Source organism: Cucurbita maxima, unplaced genomic scaffold (genome assembly GCF_002738345.1).
Source record: "Cucurbita maxima cultivar Rimu unplaced genomic scaffold, Cmax_1.0 Cma_Scf00077, whole genome shotgun sequence".
NCBI classification, from domain to species: Eukaryota; Viridiplantae; Streptophyta; class Magnoliopsida; order Cucurbitales; family Cucurbitaceae; genus Cucurbita; species Cucurbita maxima.
The window spans coordinates 374776-387112 of record NW_019272093.1 but is presented as its reverse complement, the minus strand read 5'-3'; the positions used below and the strand labels follow the sequence as shown (position 1 = coordinate 387112).

The following is a 12337-nucleotide window of genomic DNA, read 5'->3' as shown; positions in this document are numbered from 1 at the left end:
CTAACAAATGTAAATCTTTTTCCTAAAATTCGAGATCTCTTTTGTAAAATCTCATCTAAAATAAATATACAATGGGCTCGTAGAATTATTGGGCTTGATGCTATTGGGCTAGTGATGATATTTTAACACCGCACACCATTTACCTATAACCAACGTCAAATACGTGTTGATCAACACGAAGAAGAGAAGTTGATGCAGCTACTCATGGGGCTCAATGAGTCTTATAAAACAATGAGATCTAACATATTGATTTTGACTCCATTACCTAATGTGAGGCAAAGCCTATTCATTACTTGTACAAGAAGAGATGCAGCGTCTGATAACTTCTGAACCTATTGAGAATTTCTCGATTGCATCAGCAATGCAGAAGAAAACAACATATTTAAAATTTGCCAAGGAAAAATCATGTGAACACTACAATAAAAGTGGTCATACAATTGTTGAGTGTCGAATCCTTAAGCTTCATGGTAAATTTTGTGATAGAAGGGGACATAAAGAAGTTCTATGTAGACAAAATAATTCTGGAAGGGCAGTACAAGTCAATCAACGCAACAATCGTGGATATCGATCATCTGCAAATATGGCCGATGTTTCTCTATTGCATACAGAAGAACAGTCACCTAATTCTATCCTAAATTTTTCTTCTAAGCAATTACAACAAATAGCACAAGCCTTATCTGCACTCAATCAACGTCCTTCTGGTAATTCTGACAATAACATCAATGTTGCTGGTTTGTTTCCAGTATTTGCATTATCTATTAACTCTAAAATTTCTAATCCATGGATTCTCGATATTGGAGCTACGGATCATATAGTATCCAAAGCTTCTATTATGACTGAACCAAAGGATTCCTTCATATATATAATAAATTTGCCTAATGGAGGGACAACACATGTGTCACATACTGACAATGTTTCCTTTAATTCTGACCTTAAATTAAACATCGTTTTTTGTGTGCCTTCATTCAATTTAAACCTAATGTTCATCAGCAAACTTACCAATGACTTGAAATGTTATGCGCCTCTATCCTTATTTTTGTGTTATGTAGAACTTGGCTACGGGGAGGATGATTGGCTCCTGTAAACAATTCGGAGTCTCTATCATATTTCACAATCTCCAATCAAATCTTCAGCTCACCAAGTATCTCAGTCATCTGATTTGTGGCATTTATGCCTAGGTCATTCTTTTTTTTCTCGTTTTAAATTTCTAGCTGAGCAATTGCATCTTAATAATGCTATTTTTTCTCATAACTGTAGTATTTTCCCATTAGCAAAACAAACTAGGTTGTCTTTCCCAAGAAGCTCAATAACAACCCATTTTGCCTTTGATATGTTACATTGTGATGTTTGGAGACCACATAAAATTTCAACACTGCATTTTGTTTCTCACTATTGTTGATGATTTTACACGATGTACTTGGGTTTTTCTTATGCAACATAAATCAGAAGTACATCATTTGTTAATGAACTTTTTAAAATTCGTTCAAACTCAATTTCATACTACTTTCAAGATAGTTAGATCACATAATGGGACTAAGTTCCTATCTTTGCAACTATTTTTTACTTCACGTGGCATTGAATTTCAGCGACTTGTGTCTATACTTTACAACAAAATGTTGTCGTAGAACGCAAGAATCGGCATATCCTAAATGTAACTAGGTCTCTTCTCTTTCAGTCACAGGTTCCACTTAATTTTTGGGGAGAGTGCATTTTAACTACGTTTATCTTATAAATAAAACACCATCAACATTGTTATCTAACAAGACACCCTTTGATGCACTCTACAAAGGACCACCTCCATTTAACCATCTTAAAGTTTTTGGTTGTAAGTGTTATGAAACTGTAGTACACTCTAAGCAAAAATTTGAAACTTGGACAATTCCTTGTGTTTTCGTAGGATATCCTTGTGGTAACAAAGGTTACAAATTGTATGACATGCAATCTAAAAAATTCTTTATCAGTCGTGATGTTAAATTTTGTGAAGATGATTTTCCTTCTTCATTAGCTTCACAAACTTTAACATTAGCTCTTTTAACTCCCATTTTACCACTTCATGATTCATCCTACTCAAACATCCATATTAGTCTTCCCCCACATTTTATTCCTTCACTTACTACTTTGTCACCCACTAATTTTGATCTTATCATATCTGATACATTAGTTCCACTCCGATGTTCTACTCATATAAAACAATCTTCAGCTTGTCATAATGATTATGAGATGTCTTCTGGAGCCAATCATTTAACCTCTAGCTCAAGTCTCAACACTAGCACCAGGTATCCCCTTCATGATTACAATAAGACCCGAGCCTCAATGGAAAGTTTAAAATCTAATTTTTCCTTTTATGTTGAACTTCTAATATTTTGTTGAGGGTCTTAGAGACCAAATTTGGAGATGAGGTAGCAGACAAATATACTTGGAAATAATAGAAGAACTTAGGAAAAATATAAAAAAAATGATAGAAAATTAGAAATATGGTCAAAGTCAACTAGAGGGTAATTTGACCATTATACCCTCCCGTCTAGTAACATAGGATTAAAAGAAGAAAAAGAAAAATAAAGAGGAAAAGGAAGAGAAGGAAAAATGGCGGAAAAGAAAATAATAGAAATAGGGAGAGAGAAAATTCTAGAACCAGAAGGAAAGTTCTAGATAGAGAAGGAAAGCTCTAGAGAGAGAGAGTGAGGTAACTGCCGGCCACGAGGATTCCGGTTCCGGCCGAGAGAAGGAAAGCTCTAGAGAGAGAGAGTGAGGTAACTGCCGGCCACGAGGATTCCGGTTCCGGCCGAGCCTTCTTCATAAAATCTTCACAGAATCAGGAAAGAACAATTCTCTCAAATCGTCCAAAACCGTCAAGGATCAAAGAAAATCCGTAGGTAAGTTCTTGAACGGTTGTTTTCAGATTTCCTCAAATTTGTTAGAAATATTGAGAGTTAGATTTTGAAATTTGAGTATGTTAATCTAGAAAAGATTGTTGATTGATTTGGATCGAAAAGAGGAGTTCCAACTTTCCATCAATGATGTGAGTATTGATATCTCTTGTCAACTTTGGACTGAGTTTATTACCAATGTGGTTAGAAATAAATTACAAGAAAAATAGCTATATGTAGATGAGTATGAGGTCTATAAATCTCGCGAAGGAATCATATTAATCCAAATTATAGAAAGAAATACGAACATGCAAAGAAAATAGGAAATAATCGGTTTTCTAAAAAATCGCAGAGATGTGAGGAAGAAGAAGAACGACGAAGGGACACGTGTCAGGAAAAGAGAGGGTCGCGCATCGCCGAAATGGTTGACACGTGTCTGGCGTGTATTGGCAGAGAAATTCAATGAAATACTTCGCGTCGGGCAGGATTCAAACGCCGGCAGTCACTACCTGAGTCCGCGACTGATGGCCTGCGCGCAACCTGGATCACCGACCAAGCTTCGCGTTGCCATGCGTCAGCGTAAAATAATTCAGATTTCCAGCGCGTCCTTCCGATTTTGAACCGATGACCTCGACCTCGATTGACCGTTCAGCGGGCGCCACATGGCAATACCTCAACGCGCGTCTTCCCTCCCTCATGCGCGTTCGTACGCGCGTGGCCGTGCGCGTGTAACACCTTCCCAGGCACGTGAACGCGCGTGAGGTGCAATTTTCAGCCCATTCAACTTCTGTTTGCTCGATTTCCCTTTCGATTCCAACTCTGGCCCTATTTTTATATGAAATAGGACTTAAATGAGAAAAATCAGTATTTGTGGACACGCTATTGGTATAGAAATGCTCAACGAAGAACACGCGTCAATCAGGTAAGTCACCACACGGAACTTTAGGAAGAAATACTTGTAGGAGTCGCTTGGTTATGCATGCATGCTAGTTTAATTACCTTAGGTGGTAGCGTTCCATGATTGAATGTATGTAATTTGGTTGTTAAGAGTATGGATGTACTATATGAAGTATTTTGAGAATTATCTGAGTGTTGCAATTATGCTTTAAGCTTTCGCTTTATATGTATATGTTTAATTCATGCTGAAAGGAGGATGGGAACTTATGAACTCTGAGCTCCGGGACTTGATGGATATTATCGCCTCGTTGAGCATGTATGTTTACTTTGCATGAATTTTGTATGATGATGTTGGATGATAGATGTGTGCACACTCAGTTAATTCTCACCGACCCACAGGTTTGATAAAGTCTAGGGATTTGTGTTAGAGTGACAAGTCACTATGTATAGACTTAACCCTTTCCTAGGAGCCTAAGAAACAACCACGACACACAAAGCACCTCTAGACTACCCTTAGGCTACTTGTGTGTGAATGATATAGCTTCATGGGGGACCAGTGGGTTCCTGATCAAGACTCGACTGCTCGATAGCTGTTTTAGCATGGGAAAAGGGAGACCCACGTCGTAACTGACCATTTAGCTGCATGGGATACGGGAGGTAGCCCTCCCAAATACAGGGGGATTACCATGGGACTATGGTGTTACAGCTCACTTCCTAGGTAAGACACTGGGTAATCTCAAAGCCATGCCGAGGTAGCCACTCGCAGAGCACCAATCATTTATCCTATGATGGGGTAGTTGGCGACCCATTATGGCAGCAGGCTATGAATGATGAAATTGCACTCTCTCATTCCTCTACCACCTGACCATAAAGCTATTGGTTGTCGTTGGGTGTACAAGATTAAACACAACTCTGATGATTCTGTTGAATGTTATAAAGCTCGACTGGTAGTAAAGGGATACACTCAAGTTAAAGGTATTGATTACAAAGAAACATTTTCTCCTATAGCGAAACTTACTACACTTTGTTTGCTTACTCACTATTGTCCCTACTCGAAAATGGTTCACTCATCAGTTGGATGTTCAAAATGTCTTTCTCCATGACAATGTAAACGAGGAAGTCTATATATCTTTACCACTAGGTATTCATCGGCACGGGGAGATTACAGTATGTCGGCTCCATAAATCTCTTTATACTTTAAAATAGGCTTCTTGTAGTTGGTTCTCCATATTCTCTACCACTATAAAAAATGCAGGCTACGCTTAGTTCAAAGCAAATTACTCTTTATTTACTAATAGTAAAGGTACTTCTTTCATGGTAGCTTTTATTTATGTTGATGATATTCTGTTGACAGACAATAATCTCAAAGAAATTCAACATCTCAAGACTAGTTTACTTGAGAAATTCCTTATCAAAGATTTAGGGAATTTGAAATATTAACTAGGCATTGAATTTTCTAGGTCTAGAAAAGAAATTTTTATGTCGCAAAGGAAGTATGATATTCTCTTTATTTACTAATAGACATTGATATTCTTCATGACACAGGAGCACGTCCAGAAAAATTTCCTATGGAGCAAAATCTGAAACTTTCTTTAACAGAAGGAGAGAAGTTGATGATCCAAGTAAATACAGACGGTTGATTGGCAGATTAATATATTTATCTATTACTAGGCCTAATGTAGTGTATTCAGTTTGTATGCTTAGTCAATTTATGCATGAACCAAGAAAACCACATTGGGAGGAAGCTCTTTGAGTTTTGAGATACATCAAAGGTACAATTGGTGAAGGACTTGTATTACCATCTGAAAACAACTTATGATTACAAGCATATTGCGACTCAGACTGGGGTGGTTGTCAAACTTCCATACGGTCAATTTCTTGGTTCTGCATTTTCCTTGGAAATTCAATTATTCCTTGGAAGTCTAAAAAACAAACCAATGTGTCCAAATCATCAACAGAAGTCGAGTATCCAGTTATGGTAAATACTTGTTTAGAGTTAACTTGGTTAAGATACATTCTTCAAGACGTGAAAGTTCCACTATTCGCATTGTTGTATTGTAATAATCAAACAACATTACACATAACAACCAATCAAGTTTTTTACGAACGTACGAAATAAATTGAAATAGATTGTCATATAGTTCGAGAAAAATTACAAGATGGAATCATCAAACCATGTTATGTTTTGACTCAAATTCGATTGTCAGATATTTTCACTAAAAATTTGGGAAGACATCGATTTGATTTTTTTTAAAGACAAGTTGGGTGTGATTGACATATACTCCCCAACTTGATCCCCAACTTGAGTAATAATTAGTTGTGGAATATATCTTAGATATTCGTAATGAGTTAATATTTTTTCTTTTATGATTTGATTAGTACTATATTTTATTTTATTCTCAAGATTTAGTTGTTTATATTTTCCCTTGTTTTTAGGTAGTAGTTTGTAACTTGTATCCTATTTAAACATTGTGAATATTAATGAAGATTGCACTCTCGATCCCAATTCTATTTCTCATTCTTAACAGAACTCAAAGTCAGAAACAGAACTAAGTACTTACGACAAAAACAAGAACAAAGAAAAGAAAGAGCGCGGTATCCTAGCATATCAAGGACACGATTAAGAGCCTACAAGTAGGCTACTTGCTGAGTCTTGTACTCCTTCCTTATTTTGCATTTTTTTTCCGGTAATAAGGAGCTAGTCGAGGTTGGGAGCGGACTCTAGAGCAGGTGTCATAGACAAGCCTCACCCATCGTCTTCAACCCATTTGTTTTGAAATATTTTGTGTTTTAACTATTGTGTTGTGTTTTAATTACTCATGTATGAACACTATTTTTTTTTAAATGATGTTATGTTTTCAATACTGCTTGTTTTATTTCGTGAAAGTATACTCGTCTTTTTGGAGTATTGAGTCAGCTCGGTCCTTACATATGATGACTAGATAAAAGTCCCGTTGGTCTAGAACATGAGCGAAAATAAGACTAGGTGAAGGACCCGAACGATCATCACATAAAATTAATTTTCATATGATACTTTTACATTTTTAATTCAAAATTTTAGAGAGCAATAACCCATAATGAGTTTCAAGCATATATTTTTCGATTTAAAAAATAACACGTTATCAATCACGATTCTATTTTTATTATAAACAATTTAACAAGAGTAATGGTTATTACGGATCAACTGTTATCTTCCATTACACTCTTTTTCAACTATAAAAAGTGAAACAAATCAAGCACAAATGTGTTCATACCCATCTCTTTTCCTCTCCGATTTCAACAATGAGTTTATTTTCAACACTTGCACATTCTCTCTTAATTTTATCATTCTTTGCTAACCAATTCACTACCATCGAAGGATCATTCATCCAAAACCCAAATATTATGGTCAAGATAACAAATGTTTTAAAATCTAAAAATCAGCTCACTGTTCACTGCAAATCTGACGATGATGACTTGGGAGTCCACAAGCTGATACCTTAGGCCAGCTACAACTTCAGTTTTCGTCCAAACTTATTGGGCACGACTTCCTTCCAATGAGCTGCTGTTTGGATATGTTTAACGAGACTAAAGGTTCTATAGATCCAATGGTTTAAGTTGAAAACCAATGTCGGTAGCACCTTCATCGTTTTAGATATTTTTTTTTTACTTAATTTTAGATAAATAAAAAACGAGAAAATGCACCACAATTCTAGAACAATCAATGACTGTGCAAGCTTGATCTATAAATATGAAGTTATGGATAATATTTCAAGACAAGAATTGAGTGATGATTCCTAAAATTCGAGTTTGAAGCTTTTAGATTATAGAATTTTCTTCCTCAGATTACTTCTTCGAGGGTTATGGTTAATCATTTTCCATCCTACCAACTTCTACACATTCCATATGGGATTTCCAACAAGTTTCGTGAAGGAATCAAGAAATAAAAAGCTCTAGAATCGGTTGTCCCGAAAAAAGGTGAGAAACATGTTTTCTGGCAAACTTTGGAAGGTTATAACTCAAGTTACAGACCATGACAAGGTATGAAATTGCCCCTACTTCTTGAAACTTTATCTAAACGTTTCGTGGAGAAATTTAGTCCATTATAGGTGTATATAGAGTGGTACAAAGGCAAACCAGAGGAATATGATAAGGAAAAATTGTGATTTTTCCAGCCACCCATGAAGAAGATGAAGAACAAAGTCAAAGGTAAAACTTTGAACAATAAAAGTCAAAGGTAGCCATATGTTGACCTTTCTACCCTTTTTGATCAATTTGGATCTCTTTCAGACCAGTTTTCATTAATTTCTTTATGGTTACTGAAACTAGACTCAAAGATGAATCTAGTAAAGATAATTTGGAATAATTCGGAAACCGAAAGCTCAAGAACGGAAGTCCCGAACACAGATGAAGAGGTAAGTAGCCACCTTGGACTTTTCTTAAAAAATACTTGTTGGAATCTCTTGGATTTCTACATGAACCCTAAACCATGTATGGATTAAGGATATATAAAAGAAAAACTCAAAGAACCCTGAGTTAAAGCCCTAAACAGATCAAATTTCTCGAGATTTATGTAACATTAAAATAACAAACTAGATTAACTTCGCTGCCTATGAAATTTTAATGCTGAGCATATTATAGTATATGGAGGTTATATATGAAATTTGGTGGACATTGGATAAGGATAGGAGGTAAACCAAGAAAGGATGCAAAATGACCATATTTCCCCTAAAGATGTCTACCTACAGTTCATGACCTAGAGGACCTCCATATGCTATTAAATTTCGTGATAGACCTTATCATATGATGTTTGATGATGTGGAAAAGTTTGAAAGCCATTGGAACACGTTAAGTAGCAAAACCAAGAATTAGGGGTAAAATGACTAAAATGACGAAAATGCCCCTAAGACTACTTATTTAAATTCAAGGTCTATATGTCCAACAAATGACTTGCTACTTCTTATAAGGCCCATTTCTAAGGACAACAAGGTTGTTCAAGAGTTCAAGTTGATTAGAGCAAGCTTGGAACCTAAAGCAAGTTTGGACCAAAGAAACACTTCAAGACTCAAGACCCTTTAATCACCCTTAAGGAATTCATTACGAATCTATGACCTTCTAGAAAAACTCAGGCTTGTTATTACGATGGATTCGTATGTTTACGAATGCATGTTACAACTTATTCCTCAAGGAATTAGGAACATTAGAAACTTACAAGATTGAGAACCATGAAGTCTTGGGCGTAGGTATTCATGTTGTAACATAGGGCAAGCATTGGGTGTAGGATTTAAAACTACGCTTCTTGGAACGCATGAAGCCTTAAGCGTAAGTATTCGGACTAGGTTGCTTGGAACGCATGAAGCCTTGGGCATAGGTATTCAGACTGTATCATAGGGCAAGCCCTTAATGCAGAATTAGACTACACCGTTTGGAACGTAAGAATTCTTGGATGTAGGTTTCCAGAATATGTTACTTCAAATGCATGAAGCCTTGGACATAGGTTTTCAGAGCATATCGAAGAGCAAGCCCTGAGGTGTGGATTAAGACTGTGTCACTTGGAACGCTTGAAGCCTTGGACACAGGATGTCAGGTTCATATCTGATACCATAAATCTTCAGGACAGTGTGTTAGAGAAAAAAAACAAAGAACCGAACAAGAACTAAGAAAGTACGAAGAACAAGAGAACGATCAAGGACTAGAACATGGATCAATAACCAAGAACCATAGTACTAAAGCCCATAAAAGATAATGAAGGTTTTAGAATCCAAGGTTCAAGATCGTCAGGAAATATCTTGATAAAAACTTATTAAGATATAATATTTGGATAATATATTATAATAATTAGTTATGAAATATATCTTAGATATTCAATCCCAATTCTATTTCTCATTCTTAACATTTTATCAGAGCACCGATCTTGGTGTTCTTAAATATCTTGATTTTCTTTATGGCATAATCAACCAAATTCAGCTTAAAAAATTCGGATGTTAACTTAACACATTCTTATTATATTCATCACTCTGATCATCCTGGATATTCACTTGTTCCAATCAAATTAAATGGAACAAATTACCAATTCTGGTGTTAATAAGTTATCCATGCTCTTATTGCCGAAAAGAAAATTGGCTTCATTGATGGCACTATTGAAGAACCGTGTTAAGATGCAAATTCAACCGAATTTGAACTCTGGAATCAGTGCAACAGTATGATAATATCTTGGTTAACTCATTCAGTTGAAGCAGATATCACTGAAGGTATTATTCACGCCAAGACAGCTCATCAAGTGTGGGTTGATCTTCACGATCAATTCTCACAAAATAATGCTCCAGCAATTTTTCAGATTCAAAAGTCGATAGCAATGATGTCAAATGGAATGATGGCACTGTTAGCATATTTCACCAAGCTCAAATCACTCTGGGATGGATTGGAAGCGTACTGCATGTCGAACAAAATTCTCTGTGGGAAACACTCACACTCTTTATTAAGACCAATCGAGAAGAGAATACAAGACACTTGGTAGAATACTACTACTTTATAATACTTGGGATTTCTTGGGATGAAGAGCTAGGTAGGGTCGAAGGGTATTTACACTATACCCTACGTAATCTAGACCTAACAAATCTAAATTTTTTTCCTAAAACATCCAGATCTCTTTCCTAAAATATATAGTATCTTTCCTAAAATCTCTACCAAAATAAATATACAATGAGCTCGTACAATTATTGAGCTTTACTCTATTGGGCTAGTGATGATATTTTAACACTCCCCCTCAACACTAATTCTCAATCGCCATGTTAAGCCGACAGCGAAAACTCTCATGTTTGGCAGTATTAGGCCCTTTTGTAAACAAGTCTGTCACTTGGTCATCTGTCTTGATCTGCTGCATCTTAATTTCTTCCTTTAGGACCTTCTCTCTAATGAAATGGTACTGCACCTCCATATGCTTTGTTCTAGCATGAAACACCATATTTTGTGCTAGGCGAATCGTAGATTGGTTGTCGCAATGAAGTGATATTGGATAGTCAATTTTCTGGTGCAAATCTTTCATCAAGAGTTTCAGCCATGTACTTTCATGAGCTGCTCCAGCCATGTAATTTTCTGGTGCAAATCTATAGTTGATAATGATACTGTTGGTTGTCTCTTGCTACACCAAGAACTTGTTCCCGAACCAAACTTAACACATACCCAGCGGTTGACCCCGAGTATCGTGGTCTTCTACATAGTCAACATCATAGTATCCAACTAGCTTGCAATCTTTACTTCTTTTGTACAAAAGAGCATAGTCGATTGTACCTTTGACATATCTCAAGATACGTCGAGTTGCATCCAAATGAGGCTTCTTTAGACTTTGCATGTACCGACTCATATTCCCAATTGCAAAGAAATATCAGGCCAAGTTAAAGTTAGGTAGATAAGACTACCTACTATTTGTCAGTGTGTCGTTTTATCGTTCAACTCTTTGCCTTCATTTTCCATAGTTTCCAATCTTAACTTGCTGCGAGTGCTACAGGACTCATACGGTAGTGATCTTTTCCACTGGACTAAATCTTTCATCATAGTCTAGTCCATATTGTTGAGAAAATTCTCGAGGTATGAGTCGAGCCTTGTATCTCTCGATTGATCCATCCGATCAACGCTTTATTTTGTAGACCCACTTGCAAGAGATGAGTTTGACATCTCCTAGTCTTGGCACTAGTTCCCAAGTTTGATTATGCTTCAGAGCTATAATTTCTTCCTCCATCATTTTCTGCAAAATTGAGTTTTATGATGCCTCTTCATATGTCTCTGATTCATAAACTCTATCTTCTATAATAGCTGCATTTGCATATTTAGGATTTGGCCTTCGGATTCTATTTGATCGCCTAAGATGTTGATGTTTCGTTTCATTTTTATCAGATTTGCTTGATTAAGTCACCTCTTGCTCGTCAATGTTAATGTCACTTGGATCCTTAGGCGCATCAACATTTGATTGAATTTGCTTAGTTTGTAACTCCATCATCTGTTGCAAAATTTCTTNTACTTTACTTGACCGCTAGTAGACCCGATATTATGTTTAGTGTATGTCTTTGTGCTAGATTTCAATCTTGTCCTAAGGAATCTCATTTACATGCCGTTAAGAGAATATTTAAATATTTGCTTGGAACTGTTGATCTAGGATTGTGGTATCCTAGAAATGTTGAATTTAAATTGGTAGGATATTCTGATGCAGATTTTGCCGGAAGCTTACTTGATCGTAAAAGTACTAGTGGAACTTGTCAATTTCTTGGTAGTTCCTTAGTTTCTTGGTTTAGTAAAAAGCAAAATTCGGTTGCCTTATCTACTACCGAAGCGGAATATATTGCGGTTGCTAGTTGCTGTGCTCAAATTCTTTGGATGAAACAAACTCTTTGTGATTTTGGATTAAAGTTTCATAGTGTGCCTATATTTTGTGATAATACAAGTGCTATTAATTTAACTAAAAATCCTATTCATCATTCTAGAACTAAACATATTGACATTAGACATCATTTTATTAGAGAGCATGTGCAAAATGGACATATTATTCTTGATTTTGTAAACTCTAATAATCAACTGGCCGATATTTTCACCAAGCCATT

At 36.1% G+C, this 12337-nt stretch overlaps 1 long non-coding RNA gene across 1 annotated transcript; it reads right to left on the bottom strand.

Moving 5' to 3' along the window:
* Positions 1-320: 320 nt before the first annotated feature.
* LOC111472533 lies at positions 321-12175 on the bottom strand. Its single transcript, XR_002715445.1, has 3 exons — positions 12062-12175; positions 10189-10194; positions 321-332 (listed from the first exon to the last, which is right to left on the bottom strand). It is a non-coding gene; the product is annotated as an uncharacterized LOC111472533 (long non-coding RNA).
* Between the last annotated feature and the right edge of the window lie 162 nt (positions 12176-12337).